This window comes from Varanus komodoensis, unplaced genomic scaffold (genome assembly GCF_004798865.1).
Source record: "Varanus komodoensis strain SLA01 unplaced genomic scaffold, ASM479886v1 scaffold3, whole genome shotgun sequence".
Classification (NCBI taxonomy): domain Eukaryota; kingdom Metazoa; phylum Chordata; class Lepidosauria; order Squamata; family Varanidae; genus Varanus; species Varanus komodoensis.
Window position 1 is genome coordinate 59,876,620 of NW_025335761.1, and position 16,506 is coordinate 59,893,125.

At 52.0% G+C, this 16,506-nt stretch overlaps 1 protein-coding gene and 1 pseudogene across 1 annotated transcript in view; one reads left to right on the top strand and one right to left on the bottom strand.

The window, feature by feature from the left end:
* Positions 1–5,173: 5,173 nt before the first annotated feature.
* Positions 5,174–16,506, bottom strand: part of SLC38A6 (solute carrier family 38 member 6) — an 80,468-nt gene continuing 69,135 nt past the window's right edge. Inside the window, exon 17 of the transcript XR_006415329.1 lies at positions 5,174–5,186. The gene's annotated coding sequence lies outside the window, so the exon portion shown is untranslated. The remainder of the gene's footprint in view (positions 5,187–16,506) is intronic.
* LOC123026974 lies at positions 7,002–7,120 on the top strand (annotated as a pseudogene).

Below are 16,506 nucleotides of genomic sequence, written 5' to 3' on the forward strand. Positions count from 1 at the left end.
TATCAGCATTTATTTCATTTCTGTGCACCCAATAACTGAAGCTCCCTGGGCAATTAAAACAGGGCATAAAAACAATACCATAAAATGCAGCAAGATGGCAAACATCTTACTGAAACTGCAAAAGTTTTAAAACAAAAAAATGCAAAACAGCTAAAGAGATGCAACATGCAGTGAAGAATTGTGACACACTGCAAACTCAGAATTCTCAACCTTTGCTGCAAAAGTTTTCTTAATTATCGATTGAGGCCAAAATTTTCCTTATACATCTGCAGGAGTGACCCTCTGTGCTGAGTCAACATGTGGGGTTCAGGCTGCAATAATGCACCATTTTTAAACCGGTTTGGAAAGAAATCCCACTAAATTTGAAGGTCTCACTTTTCTACTGCCAACTCCGACACCAGATATTGTCCCTTAAATTGGAAGGAAAAGACACAGGTGAGAGAATTTCAAATTTATAGCCCCTTTGGGCTGCATTAAGGAAGTGCATTGAGAATAGGAGCCCCAACTGCTGTTAGCCGTGTTAGCTAAATGGAACCTCCATAGTGAGGGATAATCTTTCTGTGAAAACCTGTTACTGTTTGTGGCTTTCAGGAGGCTTTGGTTGGGTGCTGTGTGGAACAGGATGGTTGGTGGTGGACCTTCACTCTGATCCAGAAAGCCTTTTGTTATGTTTCCTTACATTCTTCCAGCCTTTCCCTGTGTGGTCCTTTTTGATGCCTTTTCCTTTTGGCATAGGAAAAAGGGCCAAAAGATGGGCAAATTTGTTCACTGCAATTTCTCTGAGAAATCTTATTTGTTTGATTCGTGCTGAACTTGGAAAATGTCTTCTTTTAAGAGTTGTGTGAAAATTGGTATGCGTGTTTCATAGCAGTTCACGTTTCTTCTGCAATATGCATTTTTGCATGTGCGGTTTTACCGAGATTACACACCTTTTGCAAGGCATTTATTACATTTATATGTCTCCCATTTTCCTCCAGAGAGCCCAAGGTGGCTTATAAGTTCTCTTCCTCCCCATTTTATCTCCCTGACAACAACCCTGCGAGGTAGGTTAAGCTGAGAGTCCATGACTGGCTCAAGCCACCCAGTTGGCTCCATCACTAAGTGGGGACTAGAACCAAGCTCTCCTGAGACCTCATCCCGTGTTCTAATCACTATCCCACCCTGGGTCTAAATCTATTCCTAGAATACCCAGAATACATTCTTGATATTTTTCATAAATGCATTTTAACATTTTCTCACAAGGATGCAGTCTCCCCTCTTTGATTGGAAATGAAAATTTTGACAGATAATTAAGTTTCAGTCTGTATATTGATTTGAAAAAGTAAATGGCTTTTGCTGATACATTCCCACAGCACCACGACCCAGCTGATTTCCCCTTGTGTGGACAATTTTTAAGGAATGGTCCATTTCCTCCAGTGGTACAAGAAGGCCTGATGTGGAGAGGAGGATCTGTGAGCAGAGAAGGGGCTGAGCCATCCACCGGCCGGGCAGGCATTTTCTCGGATTGCAAGAATACACAGGCTGCCTTTTTGTTTGATCCGCCCCCCCCGTCCCCCCCAAAAAAGAAACATCTGGGGAAGTTACACACCATGGGGGGGATCATGTCATTCAGCCCTCTGGCAATGGACCACTGCCCAGATCCAAGCTTGCTTTGGTGGAGCTTCTCCAGGAAAAGTGTTTGTGCGTCCGTGTCCGTGTCCGTGTGTGTGTGTGTTGATGGAGGTGGCAGGATTTAGCTGTTTCCTGGCACAACCTGAAGGGCAGAAGCAAATGAAGCATGGAATGCAAACAGCACCGGCTGGATGCGGGCAGGAGACGTGGAGGAAGCGCTTCATGGGGTTGGGGGCGAAATTACCAGGGGCCAGGAGGGAACCGGACTTGATCGGTCCTGCTTTGCCTGATGCGGGGAGGGGGCAGTGAACACACCCCATGCTGTTGACAACCCCGCCTGCCGCGCAATCCCTGGGCGAGCGCATCCCTCATGCTGTGCTCCCCTGTGGCCAGGCAGCGCCACATCCTGTGTCCCAGCCACAGAAATCAGTTGCCGAGGCGATCAGGACCAGGAGCGTCTGCGCACGCACGGACCCTGGACCACGCAGGCCAGCTGGGAGCCCGCCAGCTCCTCACCCCTTGTTCTTCGGAAGCGCCCGTCTTCTGGGTAAGTGGCGCGTTGATCTGACATCAAGAACTGCCCCAAGTCTCAGACCCTGGTAACCAAGGCAAGGCGTGTGTCACCTGCGGTGGTTAATGGTGGAGGCGGGCAACGAAGACCCCTTTCAAAATCACCGGTTGGGAAAATCCAGCAGCCCTCCACCCCCAGCTGCCCTACAGACATTTGGGACTTCAGCTTCCACCTCCCCAGCCAGCATGGCAGCCCTCTGTTCGAAGGCTGAGGGATGCTGGGAGCTGTAGTCCAAAGCAGCGGTAGGGCTGCAGGCTGGAGAAGGCTGTCCTGTTCCAAGCACCATGCCCACTGCCAAGAACTGGGGCGAAGCGCTCCGGAGCAGGGAGCCGCGGTCCGAGGAGCCAGCAACCGATGCGGCGGGTGCGACGGCAGCGGGAGGCGATGCCTGCACACCTCTCAGGAGTCGCTCGCCAAGGGGTCCCTCATCGCATCGGGGGGCTGCTCCCTTTCCGACCAGCAAAAAGCTCTTTGCTGCTCGTAGCAGTTTGTCGTGTGGGCATCTGGATGCCGTGGGGCCTACTTTTTTCTCTGCGTGGGCCTGGCTATTTCTGCACACCAAGCTGCTGTTTTAGGCCCAAGAGCAGGGCAGGCCATGCCCTTTCCTGATCAGAGAAGCAGGCGGCAAAACTGTGGCGAAAGAAGAGACTCAAGTGGAAACGAGAGTGGTGGTCAGAGGGGGCTTTAAAGGCTGCAGCCTTTTGCATGCATGTGAACATGGGAAGAGTGGAGCGGGATCAGAGCCAGGGTCCTCTCATCCAGCCTTCTCCACCCATGGGGGGCCCACAGGAACCTCACAAGCAGGGCGTGAGGACAACCACACCCCCCTGGTTGTGCTCACCAGCAACTGCTGTACATAAGCAGCGCATAGTCATGAGCACTAGTAGCCACAGATAGCCTCATCCTCCTCCGTGAACTGGTCTTCTCTTCCCATGAATCCCTGGAAAATAACAGAAATCCCTGAAGTGCAACATGCATTTTAGGAGGAAGCCTCCATTTCACTCGGTGAGATTTAGTGCAAAATAAGTGAGCATAAGACTGTGGAATATAACGTGTGCACGACGGACGCTGGAGGGTCGTTTGGAGCAGCGGTGCACAGACAGTGCCACAACAAGCCCCTGCGGGCCCCCCGGCCAAGCTGCCCACTCCCCACCCGTTTCCTTGTATGGATGGATTGGAGCAAGGGAAGGACCTTCTGCGCATGGATCGGGATCGGGGGGGGGAGCCTCCCCCCCACAGAGGCCCTTCTGCAGCTCACTCCTTCCACACTGCTGCTAGCAGAGGGGTGCAGGCCAGGGTCCCTGCGACGCGTGTGCGCCGGGCTTTGCATGTGCCTGCACACCTGCAGGGAGAATTAGCCTCACAGGCATCGCTTGACGCCAAGCGGGTGTGTGCCCTGTTGGATGGAGAGCCGCCAGCTGGGTGCGTGCGGCTTCTTATCATGCCGGAAGGAGGTGCCGTCCGTCTTCAGGACGACGGAGGAGGATGCAGACGTCCGCAGCACCCCTGCCAGGGCCGGCCCGACCCTGGGGCAGAGTGACGCGGCCACCCCCGGCGGCGGGGGCTGGGGGGTGCCAGCAAGGGGCTGGAGGAGAGAGCGGTGGCCCATCTGGCTTGCCGTGTGCCCCCTGAGCTTTCTTGCCACTCTCAGGCGTGGCGGAGGCATGGGGGGGGGGGAGAAGGTGCAATCCTGCCCTTCTGCTCTGGCAACAGCATTTCTCAGGCTGTCAATCACCCTCATTTGCATGCCAAGACCCACAGGAATCCCCGTGCCTCGTCGGCGGTGATGTTCATCTCCTGCAACCAAATGCCATTGCACGGAGCCCCCTCTGCAGCCCTCTCGCCTTCTGACTGTGTTCCCCTCATTTCGTCAGCCACTGGGCCCATGTGACTCAGGATCTATAAAACACTCTGTGTATGTTCGAAAAGCTTGTAGTTGGCGGGGGAGACCACTACCCGGTAGCATGCCGGCGTGAGTACCTGCGGGGGGCCTGGGTGACCTCACCCATAAAAACACCGGGGTTCAAGGCGATGCACCCTTCCCTGCAGGCCCTGGTAATTCATTCCCGCCATCAGTAAGGAGACTCTGACCGCAGCTGGCTGCTTGGTGGGACAGCTGAGTCCAGCAGGGGCTGCAAGTACAGTGAACGTGGCTGATTGCACCGGGCCACCGACTCCTCCTGGGATGCAAAGGAAGGCAGGATCCACCAGGGCATGGTGCACCCTCTGCTGATGCCCGGAGCGCTCTGTTGACCGGGAAGGAACTCAGTGCCGTCGCTCTTCGTTTCCACGTCGCCATCAGCTGGCCAGAAGTGTCACACGCAGCACGCATCGCCCTGTGGAATCTCACCGCTGGACCCCGATGTCCCGGAAGCCACTCAGTTGGTGCAGGGGTGCATCGTGCAAGGAAGCCCCGAGCCGGGGCCATCCTTGAGTGTGGGGCTGCCACCATTTGGGGAGGATGGGAATTGCACTGACACATCCGCACACCAGCAGGTTGGGGAAGGCAGGGTTGCACCCATCTCAGCTGCCTCTCTGTGTTTGGGCCTGGACGGGCTGGAGGGGCTAAGCCAGCGTGGGCCGGGTTGGGCCCTGGCCAAGGCCCCTGAGCGGAGGCGCCAGACGAGGGCTGCGTCTGAGCTGGTGGTGGCCACACTGAGGAAGAAGCGCAGCAGCTGACCAGGATGCTGGGGGAACGTGGCCTCGGTCAGGAAGAGGGGCTCCTCGAGGAAGCCTTGGCTGGCCAGCAGCCCTCCACCACGTAGGCTCGCATGGAAGGCCGAGGGAGGGCGCTACCTAATCGGGGTTCTTGGGCTGGAACCAAGAATGGAAGGGCATGCGCTCTGGAGGGAAGGATCATGGGAAAGCATGGAAGATCCTGCAGGATCAGACCAAGGACATTAGGCCAGCAACTCGTTCCCCACAGAGCAGACGAGGGCGCTATGGGATGCCGCCAAAAGAGCTCGGAAGGCATTTCCACCTGCTTTGCTCCCTGGTGCCTGGACTCCACCAATGCACCACCAAAATGAGGGCCCAGCTCTGCATAAACTTGCTATCAGTTGATCTGATGCACGGGTGTAAATCGAGACATCTTTCCTCTGTAATTTAAGGAGAAAGTCTGGACGTGTCTCAGTGGTGGGGGACACTGCCTCCTGCTGCCCTCCCTTCTGGTTTCTCTCTAACCAAAACGGGACAGCACGATCCTCAGACAAACTATGCTGCCAAATAGCCAACAGTCCTCTGAAATGCCAGACACTGGCATTTAGCAGCCTCGGGTCCCTGAGCTGGAAGGCAACCTACAGACTGCGGGGGGGGGGGGGCATGTGCCCCCCCAGTTGTGGGTGGACTTCAAATCCCATCAGCCTAGTGAGGGGTGGAAGGAAATGTAGTTCTGGAGGGCACCCAGCTTGACCTGCCCAAAACAGACCTGTGATTTCTCACCCCTGCCGCCGTGCCGTTTTCCTGCTCAGAACTAACTGTGTAAGCTCCCTGGGGCAGAGACCTGTTTTTTGCATGGTTTTTCTCATATCATGTCTGCTGAGGCAGCTATTTAAATAATGGATATTATCACACCAATAATCTGAAGCAGTGACATGGGAATGCACCAGAGGAGAGGGAGCCGATCCTAAAACGCGCTCTTTGGCAATGCCTTTATTTGGAAGCGCAAGGTGGCCCGGAAGACTGTGCCGGCTTTCCATTCTCCAGCACTCACTGGGCTAAGGTCCAAGATGCAGGAGATGCTCCTGGGGCAGATCAGGTGGGTTGGGGGCAAAACAGGACAAATGCCAGCCCAGGGAAGCTGCAAGCTCCTACTGCTAGCAAGGCAGTCCTTGGGAGAAGCATCTGCAGTTTTCAGAATGGGGCAAGCTGCCCCAGATGGGGGAAGCACCCAGGATCAGTGCCTGGGAAAAGGACCAGAGCTTCCTTGGAGTCTGGAGGGCGAACTGGGGCAGCCCTGGTATTCCAGCACGAATTCAAAAGTTAAAAAAGCACGCACAGCACTTGGTTGAGAGACTCAGCTGCAGCTGGGAAAGCGCAGCACAATGGCCCTGTTAAAGGGAAAGTCACCTGTCTGGCCCCCCACCATCCCAGGCATGTCAGAGGGGAAATACAACACTCCCAGAGTGCCCCCCGGTTGTGCTGTGCCAGCCCCTGGGACTGGCAAGGACACTTTCTGCCTTAATCTGAGCAGGTGACGGGATTGTGCAAGAGCAGCGCCTGCCCGTGTAACCTTATCCCGGCCGGCCCTGATGGCAGATGCTATTCTCACTCTCAGCAAGCCCTGAGCCCTGTCAGCACACAGAGGCTGGCCACAATCATAAATCCCCAGCCGTAAATTGCCAAATCGTTACTCGGTTTACACTCGCATGTCTTTAATTGATTGTCGCCAGCAGGTTAGCAACTTGGGTGCACGCAAAGATTGCCTCGGTAGGTGTCACGGAGGTATTTTTCTCAAACTGGGTGCCTGGGCACTTTTAGAAGCCACATCCCAGCAAAACTGCTTGCTTCTGGCTTGCGAGGGTCCTTCAGAGTAAAGCAGGCCTTTGGCTGCCTCTGCTGGTCCCTGGCTACTGGCTGCCGTGTGAGACACTGCCGGAAGACGGCTGTATAATGAGGAGCCCGGTGGTGCGGCTCTGCTCGTGCTGACTGCGCCTGGATCCTTGGAAGGGTTAAACTGCATATCTTGCTTTAAGTACTGGGATAGCAAGGCACCTGGCAAAGGCAGCACTCCATCCAGGTTGTCCTTGGCATGTCCTTGGCACACAGGGAAGGACCAACACCTGGTATGAGGCACCTGCAAGGGGCACTTGTTCTCCGTGTCTACAGACACGCTGCCCTGAAAGCACCTGATCCCATCTGATCCTGGAAGTTAAGCAGGGTCCGGACTGGTTAGTACTTGGATGGGAGACCTCCAGGGAATACCAAGTGCTGCAGGCTTGGCAGCCAGGGTGGTGTAGTGGTTAAGAGCGGGAGACTCAGGCGATCCGGGTTCGAGTCCCCACTCAGCCATGGAGCCAACAGGGTGACTTTGGGCAGTCAGAGCCTCTCAGCCCAGCCTACATCACCAGATTGTCGTTGGGGCAATAAGTTAAGAGCAGCAGGAGGAGAATGATGTACGCCACTTTGAGTTTGTTGTAAGGAAAAGCAAGATATAAACCTAATAAATAAATACAATAAAATGTGTTGACTGCACAGTCCAAAACAAAACTCAAACAGTCATTAAAGTTAATTGGCTATCATCAGAAGAGTTCCTAATTGTAAGGAAGAGTGTAGTGTCGCAAAGCTAAGCAACACCGTTAGAGTCAGCCTCGATGTAGCCCTGAGCCTGCATGGGATGCAGCAAACCAGCCTGTTCTGGGGACCATCCATGGCCGGATCTTTTGAGATTCCCAAAAGCAGGATGGTTGCGAGCACCCCTTTGGGGGAGGTGGCTGTGGCAGCGGCAAGAGCGACGGGGAGAGCCCCTCCCTGTACATGCTCATGCCCACCTGGGTGGGGAGGAGTGTCCTAAGCAGACCAGGCGGTGCACCGCCTTGGGGGACATCGGCTAACTGTATACCTTAGATTAAATAAAGTATTTAGATCACAAAACACCTGCCAGAGGTAGCATTCTGTCCTTGGAATGCTGTTGGCAGACATGGTAAGGAAACAGAGAAGCATAGGAAAAAAGCGAGTCAGAAGGGTCCTCGCAGGCCATCTAGTCTGGCCTTCTGGATCTGGGTCACCTGCTCCCCAGTCGTGGCCACCGCCCCCACTTTGGTATCATCCACGAATTTAGTCAGCAGACTGATTATCCCCTCCTCCAGGTTATTGATAAAAACGTGGAACAGAATCAGTTCCAGAACTGAGTCCTGGGGGACTCTGCTCATCACCGGCCACCATCCTGATGATTCCCCACCGATGGTCACCCTCTGCTTGCGGTCCGTCAACCATGCCCTGAACTATCACCGGGCATCAATCTATCCCAAATGAGGCAGCACCTGGAATGAGGCACCTGCGATGGGCACCTGCTACCCATGTTGGCTGCATGGTTCAAAATGAGGCTCATCCGAGTTTATCAGCCATTTCAGAAGAACACGAGATGGGTAGGGAAGAAAGCAGGCTCTGAGAGCCAAGAAACCCATTCGATTCAACCTTGAGGTAGACCGGGAGCGGCAAAAGGAGCTGCATTTTGAGGAACCGGCTCCTGCACGCACGGCCAAGCCGGTATCTCTTTCCCCGGGAGCAGCAGGGCCCAGGCTGGGGCAGCCCTACGAGAACCAGCCCCATGGGGCTGGTGATCACATGAGACTTCTCTCCCCAGGCAAGTATCGGGGCTTTGGGGATTGCTTTGGCTGGGGGGATCCCTAGGGAGGGAGGAGGGCTGGGGTGGCCACGAATGCTGGATTCCTCTTTCCTTCCCTTTCCTGCTTTCATTCAATCCACTTCAAAGGCAGCTTTCGGGGCAGTGGTCTTCCCAAGCAGCTTAAAATAGCAAACAAACAATACAAACATGTTCATAACATCACTCAGATCTAGAATCTACATAAAACTAGTTTCAGTCAAATACAAAACGCATTCACCAGCAGGATGTTTTAAATTGAAATTTTAAATTGAAAGCTGGGGGAACAGATCCATTTTTACAACTCTTAAAGGCGGCTGGAGAAGGGATCAGCCAGATCACTCACAGGGTGGGATTCCATGGAACAGGGGCCACCCTCAGGAAGACCCTGTAACTCTAGTGCCTGCTGGAGGGGGGATGCGGTGGCATGCACAGGGCTGGGCCACCCGTCTTAAATGCTAATGGCCTGGCCTTGCCTTGCCTTGCCCATTCACTTCTATTGCTTCCTTCTGAACTTGGCAGACCTCTCGTACTGCACTCGAAGGCCCTGCTCCTCCTCCGGCTGAGCGCTCCCTGTGCTCCCAGTGAGCACACGCACCTCCCGTCGAAGCCCGCCGTCTCGTGAAGCTGCCACCCAGCTTCCAGGCTGTGCAATGCCTTTGATTTGCCCCATGACGTTCGCTGCAATTTTCCAACCTGTTTTCCAGGAAAGCAGTTCCGCAAAGCCAGGCTCATTGGCCTCCAGGCAAGTAGCTCCCTGTTCAGTTTATTATAAATCTCATGCCTCGGATTACATCATGCCAGAAAATTGAAACGCGAGTCAGATGGTTAAAGCATCCACGGCGGCCCTGCCGAGACTCAACAACACGAGCCTTCCCCAAGTGACCCATCGCGACCTTTCCTGGGCTGATAATAATAAAAGAAAGTGACATCATGTGCAAATGAGCTTTAAATGCAAACCAGGTGCTGAGAATTGCCTGGGTGTATTATGGGCTGCTAAACAAACTGCCAAGGCTCGAGAAAACTGGGACCACTGTTTAATATTCAGAAGGAACTGCTAGGAGGTCTGATTTGAAGTCAAGTTCTACTGGGTGTTATTACTTACCCCAAAACTCTATGAAAATGATGGATAGGCTGCATATATGGAAAAACCCTCTGCATGTAGAAAGTTAGCACGTCAGGGTAAAAGGCAGCGGAACAAGGTGGAGAAACCCTGGAGTGGGATGGGCTGTAGCACCTGAGACTGCCAGTAGTGGGCGCCATTTCCAAATCCCCACCATTTAAACAAAGGGAAATAATTCTAGCTCTTCCTTTCTTGCTATGGCTAGTTTTCAAATTAAAAAGAAAAGATGAGAACTTTGTGATTCTCCCCCTGCAGTCTGCAGTGGTACAGACCATTCTACCCCTCTGGGACTCCACCATGTCATATCCATCTTGGTGCAAAAGTTTAGCACCTGAGAGGGCCAAAATATTTCACCCCCGGCTTCACTGTTGTAAACTGCCCAGAGAGCTTCAGCTATGGGGTGGTATAGCAATGAAATGTAAGAAATAAAAAATCAGTTGGATATAGCAGAGAACTTAGCTCAGTGATTAGTTATTTATTATTTAATTAATGTGTTAGATTTTTATTCTGCCCCACTAGCCCTAAGGTTCCCTGGGCGGGTTACAAATAAATATGCAATCAGATAAAACAATAATATGCAATAGAACACTAATATACTAAAATCTAATGGCCTAACAAATAAAACCACACCAATATTAAACTTCATGGAAACCACATCAACATAAAAGGCATTAGCACAGTCTATAGTCAGATATAAAATTTTAAACCATTAAAATCATTCTAGCAGTTACAATACTGGGAAAATAAAAAGGTCTTTGCCTGGCACTGAAAGGACTATAAAGAGGGTGCCAGGCAAACCTCTCTGGGAAGCTCATTCCAAAGTCCGAGTGCCACTACCAAAAAGGCCCTTCTATTATTATTATTATTATTATTATTATTATTATTATTATTATTATAATAACATTTCTATGCCGCCCCTTGCCGAAACCTTGGGGCGGCTTACAACACAATAAAATACATTGAAATACAATAGGACATAATAAATTACCATTAAATACAAAAATACAAAAAATACACTGAGTTACAAATATAAAATTATCAGTATAAAATAAGTAAATAAAAATATAGGAGGAGAAAAGAGAAGGAAGAAGAAGTTGCCCTGGCCAGATCATATGTTTTAACAATTAAAATGATGTTTAAATAAAAAGGTCTTTACCTGGCGCCGAAAAACCAGTAACGACGGTGCCAGGCGGACCTCTTTGGGGAGTGAATTCCATAGGTTGGGTGCCACTGCAGAGAAGGCCCTCCTCCGAATACTTACTCTCCTAATTTCTTTCATGGAGGGTTCCCGGAGAAGGGACTCTCCCGCAGATCTCAAAGGGTGGTCGGGCATATACGGACGTAAGCGCTCGTTCAGGTAGCCAGGACCCAAGCCGTTTAGGGCTTTGTAGGTCATAATCAACACCTTGAATTGGGCCCGGGCTTCAGTGGGAAGCCAGTGAAGCTGACGGAGGACTGGAGTCATGTGAGCATAATGCCCCGTCCCCGTCAGCAACCTGGCAGCTCTATTTTGACCAATTGAAGTGTTTGGACCATCTTCAGGGGAAGCCCCACGTAAAGCGCGTTACAGAAGTCTAGGCGGGAAGTCACCAGCGCGTGTGTCACCGTCGCCAGGCAGTCGAACTCCAGGTAGGGGCGCAGCTGATTAATCAGCCGAAGCTGAAGGAAGGCGCTCCTCGCCACCGCTGTCACCTGAGCTTCCAAAGAAAGCTCTGGGTCGAGGAGTACTCCTAAGCTGCGGACCTTGTCCCTAAGAGGGAGTGTTGCACCATTCAGGACCAGGTCAAATCCACCCTCTCCAAAGCCCGATCCGCCAACCAACAGGACCTCCGTCTTGTCTGGGTTGAGTTTCAGTTTATTGGCCCTCATCCATTCCCTTACCCTGGCCAAGCACCGGTTCAGCACAGCCACTGCCTTGCAGCCACCCTCATTTCCTGAGGAGGGGGCGCCTTCAGAATGACCCCTGATGATCACCTGAGGGGCACGGAGTGATGCTCACCTGAGCTCGGTCCCTGGCATCTTTGGCCAGTGAAAAGGGCCCAGGAGGCCGGGGACAGAAAGAGACTTTGAGGGGGACGGACAGCCTGACCTGACACAAGGAAACTGTCCTTGCTCCTAGGGCCAGTGGGAGTGGCGTGCATACAGACTGGGGGGGAACCTGAAGCTGTGCACCAAGGCTCGTCCCCTGACAGTGGGCTGCCCGGTGCTGTTCCAGCTCTTGCATGCTGGAAAATGCAGAATCCTAAACAGCAGAAATGCCTCTCCTGACTGGCTTCAGGGCAACAAAAGCTTCACGTGAACATGGGCTGGAATATCTGACCCATCCTCTTTGGCCTCTTCACACCACTCACCACTAGGATATGCTCCCCCACGGCTGCAAAATCCTTCTCCCCTTTTATTCCATGATGGCTTCGTTTGCTTGGGGGACTCTGTCAAAAGCCTTTGGAAGGGAAATCCGAAGGGATTTCTCTAGGCTGGGAGAATAATGGGCGTCAAAATGGCCAATGCCCTTTGAGCAAGGAAGGGTAGCATACAGCTACCCAAAAATCCCAATTCCAAGGATAGGTTGATGGGATCTGAGCTAACTGTGACTGAGCAAGAAAAGGATCTTGGGACGGACAGCCCGATGAAAATGGCAGCCCAGGGCACAGCTGCTGCGAAGAAGGCAAACTCCATGCTGGGCATCGTTAGGAAGACTGCAGAACTGCTGACATCTTATTTCCCCTGTAGAATTCCTTGGAGCAACTGCACCTGAAATATTGGGTTCAGTTCTGATTGCCTTACCTGGAAAAGGACACTGATGAGCTGGAAAAGATGCAGAGCAGGGCAAGAAAAATGATTGTGGGGCTGGAGCAGCTCCCTTGCGGGAAGTGGCTACAATAACGGGGACTGCTTAGCTTGGAAAAAGGGTGAGGAAGGGGAAACACAATAGAGGTGCTTAAAATAATGCCTGCTGTGGAGAAAGTGGAGAGAGAAGGATTTCCTCCCTCTTCCAAAAACTCAAGCCAGGAGTCATCCCACGAAGCTGCTTGGCAGGAGGTTTAGGACTGTTTCACTCTGTATAAAGTATGGAATCCACTGCAGTGGGAAGTGGTGACAGCTGCCAATCTGGATGGCTAGAAAAGGGGACTGGACAGATTGGTGAGGGAGGGGGCTCTCCGTGGCTACTAGCCTTGCTGGCCGTGTGCTCCCTCCTTCCCCAGGGGTGGCCTGCCTGCACACAGCAGTTGCTGAGGGGCTTGGGCAGGAGGAGGTCTGGCACGGATCCTGCCCGAGCAGTTCTGGAGTTTGCTGCCGTGAGTACAGAGTGCTGGATTGGATGGACCTTGGGTTCGACCCAGCATGGCTTTTCTTATGGAATGGGTTCCGCACCCCTGGATTGGAAGCTCAGCCGGGAAATGGTTTTTCTCATAGCCCGGTGGAAACATCCAGAGCACTGAATTTATTATTTATTTTTTTGATTTATATCCTGCCTTTTCCCTACAAAGGGCTCAAGGCAGCTTACATCATTCTCCTCCTCCATCTTATCCCACAACAACAACCCTGTGAGGTAGGTTGGGCTGAGAGTCTGTGACTGGCCCAAGGTCACCCAGTTGGCTCCATGGCTGAGCAGGGACTAGAACCCAGATCGCCTGAGTCCCAGTCCCAGCTCTTAACCACCACACCACACTGGCTCTCCCTATGTTCTGAATGTGCAGAACACAATCCCTTCCCCAGCAGTCCCAGGACACGGTGCTTTGTAGACGGCCTTCTCTTTAAAGCGACTCACCAGGACAAAATTACAACCATGTAGCGTAAAAAAGGTTTCTTGCAGTTACCCCAGGATCTCCTCTTTCCTGTCCCTCCGGGATGAAGGTAAACCTGCGGAACAGCACACCTGCCGTTCCGCCTGCTCCGCAGCGTGACTGAAATTATATCGGCCCATAAAGGTGTGGAGCAGCCTCTGCCTCGCTTCACCGTGTCGACTTCAAAGGCTGCAGCCACCGTTGGAGCAAGCAGTTTCTTAAATGCTTGTCTGCCAAGCATTTAGCAATGATTGATTTTCACTTACTGGCAGTGCTAGAAAAACCCCCACACTTCTCTCCCGTATCTTATACAAGTCATAACAATCCTGATCATACTATAATAATAAGCCCCCTGATCATTTTTCTTGCCCTTCTCCCCACCTTTTCCAACTCATCAGTGTCCTTTTATACTGCATCCAATTAAGACCTTCATTTAGAGCTGGGATCGCCTTTATTGTTCCGATAGGTTCCTTGCCCCTTCTGATTGATTTTATTTCCTGAAAAAGGGCAATATTAGGGGGCTGACTGGTCACACAGGAAGGTGCTGCCTTCTAGCACCTTCTTTCTTTGGTTGCTTTCCTGCAGTTTTGTGTTTCGAAGGTCTGGTCTCACCTTATTTGAGTTCTTAAATGGTTTTGTGTTTTGTTGCCATCTCACTGGCTGGACTTCGGGCAAACGAGTGTCTTGTGACTGGTGCAGCCACTCTGGCAAGTGTGTGATGGACAAGCAAGATGTTCCTTTTGCAGCCATTTTGTGACAGTGCCCATGACAGCCCAAATTCCAAGTGTGTCTATGAACGCCACAAGTTCGGGAACACCCGAGTCAGGATTCCCCATTCTTCCCCCCACATCTGGGCTGTTCTGTTGTCAGCAGCTGCAGGGTGAGAAAAACCCAAGGGATGGAACTTCTATCCTGGTTACTCCGATGCATGTTTACTCGGGCTTAAGCCCCACTGTGTTCAGTGGGACTTACTCCCAGGTAATTGTGCGCAGGATTGCGGCTCCTGTGGTGGGACACAAGAGCCGAGCCAGAAAACAGTGCAGGGCGGGGCTGCTGGGCTGGCTATGGGGCGCCCCACTCGGATGTACTGGTGGCTTTCCTCCTTCTGGGAGGCTATTTCTGTCTTTTAACAGCTGCACGAGAGGCAGAAGTCAGCAGGCAGAGCTCTCCCCTTGCTGACTCGCTTCACACCAGGGAAAGTCTCACTTGTTGAATTCTGACAATTATGCAGCCTCCGGAAGCAGAAGAGCCAAAGGAGGAAGGGAAGTTGCCCAGCTGGTTGTGCACGCATTCCTCCATCCCCACCCCATCATGGGATGCTCTGAGCCCAAGTGTGGAAAGAAACATGCTTAGAACCATCCCAACACACACACACCCGCCCTTCAAGCTAGGCTGGGGGACATAGGAACAGGCGTCCTCTCCATCCAGGGTAATTCTGGGAGGCAGACGGGCATCACTGGAGGCAGCACATGTGCCGAGATGAATATCAGAAAATGGAAGGCAAAGTTTAAACCTCTCCTACCTGTGCCCTGTTCTTTTGGGGATTGGGGCCCTGCACCCCAGGCAAAATGCACAGTGAGGGTCAGCTCATTTGACCCTCAGGAAGGCAGAACAACCAGGTTTCTCGGAACCCAGTGAGGCCTGCAACAAGATGTTGCAAGGTAGGTCTCTCCTGTGCACTGTTTCAGCCAGCCATGCCCTCTTACAGGAGACTCCATTCCATCTCTTCCCATGGCTGGTTTCTCACCCCCAACAGGCAGGGGACATCTTGTGGCTGCTGGGCATTAAGCTGTTTGGGGTTAGGATTTTGGCTCCCATGGTTTCCTCCCTAAAATTTTTTGTGTACTACTGAGAGCCTGTGTGATGCGGTGGTGAGAGTTTGACCTGGGATCCAGAAGATCTGAGAAGTCACTGGGTGACTTTGGGCTAGTCACAGTCCCTCAGCCTGTCCTACCTCACAGGGTGGTTGTTGTGAGATAAAATGGAGATGAGTTCCTCACAAGAGGAGAAAAAGGTGAGAGCCAGTGTGGTGTAGTGGTGAAGAGCATGGGTCTGGGACTCAGGCGATCGGGGTTCTAGTCCCCGCTCAGCCATGGAGCCAACTGGGTGGCTTTGGGCCAGTCACAGACTCTCAGCCCAGCCTACCTCACAGGGTTGTTGTGGTGGGGAGAAGACAGAGGAGGAGAATGATGTAAGCTGCCTTGAGCCCTTTGTAGGGAAAAGGCAGGATATAAATCGAAAAATAAACAAACAAAAATCCAATGCAATGGTAACAAATAGCACAACCTGTAGAGTTCCTTGAGTATGCGAATACTTCCCTCTTGGTATTTTATCCTGCTTTGGCTACCCAGCAAACATAACTCAGCATTTGAGGGCACTGCTAGCCTAGAAAAATGACAAAAGCTCTGCAGCTTCAGATCCAGCACTCACTGAGCTCCGGTTCTGTGTATTTACAACCACAACGGCCTTCCTGAAAGCCACCCCCACTCAAAAAAAAGGCCATGACACTGGCAGCTTAGCCTGGGGGTTCTCTCCAACCTCATCATCTCCAAGCTCGGTGGATCTCTATTGCCATACAACTAGTCCTTATTTTACTATCACTTTGGTGGAAGTCCCTGCAGGCTGACTGCGGAAAAAGACTGAAGGGAAAAGCCTTGGATGCAGAAACCATTCAGTAGTTTTTCTACTACTAGTAGGTATTTACCAGTGGACTGTGTTCGACTTAACTGGTTATAGATTGGGCGGACTGAGAGTATTTTATACTGGTACATGCAATATTGTGTTCTTAATAAAATTAAGAAGCACTGCCCCAAAATATCGATCCATTATTCTTTTTCTCACTCACGTCCATTAATTTCCACAGTGAATTGGGCAAAACATTTTGGATGGCCTTCCTTCACAGGCTCACCATAAGTAGATGACTTGGTGACACATAACAACCGTGTGTTGTGATCCTCTGAATCGCCCCCGTCCCCGATTGCTCGCGGCACGAACCCTGTGCTGTGTGCCAGCCGAGTCCTTAGTATCCTGAATTACAATCCGTTCTAGCATTCAGCTCTTCTTCTTGGATGCGCCAAACATCCAGCATGAGTAG